The sequence below is a fragment of the Gracilinanus agilis genome, chromosome 2, assembly GCF_016433145.1.
Source record: "Gracilinanus agilis isolate LMUSP501 chromosome 2, AgileGrace, whole genome shotgun sequence".
Classification (NCBI taxonomy): Eukaryota; Metazoa; Chordata; class Mammalia; order Didelphimorphia; family Didelphidae; genus Gracilinanus; species Gracilinanus agilis.
Window position 1 is genome coordinate 170635716 of NC_058131.1, and position 1809 is coordinate 170637524.

A 1809-nucleotide genomic window follows, 5' to 3' on the forward strand; every position below is an offset into this window, starting at 1 on the left:
AATACTAATTACAGTCAATATAATGAACTTGCACACTACTGTAAGGTTTATTAACTCATTGCAAAGAGAAGAAATTCTTTTGTGCTATAATTTTCATAGAGAAGGAAGGAAAGAAGAGCATTTAAGGATGGGTACTAGAACAGAAGCTCTCACACAGCAACTGGTCTAACAGGGTCTGACAGAAAAAGCAGTAGAGGGCACTGACAGCTCAGGCACACTGAGAAACAAACTGGAAAGAAGCTACGTGATCTGCATGGAACTCTCTGAACTCTGAGCTCCCCAAGCAGTCCAGGATATAGTAGAAATGCTGACGTATTCCACACTACCCACAAGCCTCTGAGTCAATAGTTATAGCAGGAAGAGAATCACTAGAGGCCTAGATCCCTAGAAGAGATGTTTGTAGGCCTTCCTGAAAAGAGAAAGGAGGTACAGTCTTTGCCATCAAACAATTACAGTCTGGCAAGCCACTCCAACTATACTTCCATTGCTAGTGGGGTGGGGGTGGGAGGTGGCTCGGAGATTGTTCCTTCATGTTCAAATCTCGAGTCAACACTCTCCAGATGATAGAAGTATTATTGATATATTTTCTGACAGGTGCTGGAGGGAAGACATAGTTCAAGAAGGCACTGGGATTCTGTTTAATCGTCCAAAGCTCTTAACTCGGCACTTGTATTCTGACAGATCTTTCACCCAGAAATCTTAGAGCAGAGCTATGAATCTACATTGTTACAATGCCTTTCATCTCTCAGCTGCCCAATATTTATTATTATCAAAAGAACAGGTCATAGCTACAATGTATCTTCAGGAGACAAGACCCTTAAAAAGTCAGTCTTTGATCCTCTAAGAGAAACAAGGATACTAAATAACCTTTTCCCTTCTACTTCTCCGTAATACTAACCCCGCAGCTTTAACGTTTTTTAAAAAAATTATTTTCCGCTCTCTCTTTAGCTGTAGCCCTCACTTCACATCTTCATTTTCCGACCCTGTTTTCCTTATTCCCTCCTTTCCAATCTCTCACGCTTCTTTCTCCCTCCTCCCCACCCCCACCCCACCCCATCCCTGTCTACTCGCCTCTTCCTCCTTTTTTTCGGCTCTCTTTCCTCCCCTCCCGCCCCATTACGAACTACACTTCCCATCAGGCATAGCGCCCCACGGCCAATGAACGCGTGAGGATTTGGCGGCGGTGGCGGCGTTGCCCGAGAGAGGTGGGGGGGGCTTTGTGCGCGGCGGCGGCGGCGGCGGGAGCGAGCTAGCGAAAGAGCGAGCTAGCGACGACGACGACGGCGAAGGCGAAGAAGAAGACCAGGACGGGGGGGTTAGAAGAAGACCGCGGCGAGAGAGCAAGAAAACGAGCGAGCGAGTCCCCGAGACCCTCTGCAGCCTCCGCCAGCCCCGCCGCTCGCCCCGGGCTCTTCTTCGGCAGCAGCGGCTGCGCAGCCACCCCACCCCCCCTCTTTCCTCCCCCTCCTTTCCCCCTCCCCTCCCGCAGCTCTCTTGCCCCTCCCCCACACCCGTCCGGGCCTCGGCCCCACGGTTCGGGCCGCGATGGCAGCGGCACCCGGTGCGGAGGAAATTTAGGCCGGGGATTCATGCGGCCTGGCCTGGCCCCGACTCCTCCCCTCTCGGCTTCGGCTGTGCTCCGCGCTCTGGCCCCCCTCCGGGCCCCCGTGTCTCTCCTGTGATCGCACTGACACGGCCGGGGGGTTAGAATGGAACAGACTGAAGGTAAAGTGGCGCTGCGCGCGAGGCGGGGCAGGCACCCACCCACGCCCACACCCACCCGGGGCTGGTTGACCCCGAGCTGGGCTG

General features: G+C 53.3%; 1 protein-coding gene across 2 annotated transcripts in view; it reads left to right on the top strand.

The window, feature by feature from the left end:
- Positions 1–1665: 1665 nt before the first annotated feature.
- NSD3 (nuclear receptor binding SET domain protein 3) overlaps positions 1666–1809 on the top strand; it is a 154121-nt gene continuing 153977 nt past the window's right edge. For both annotated transcript variants that reach the window (XM_044663565.1, XM_044663566.1), the window contains exon 1: positions 1666–1725. The gene's annotated coding sequence lies outside the window, so the exon portion shown is untranslated. The remainder of the gene's footprint in view (positions 1726–1809) is intronic.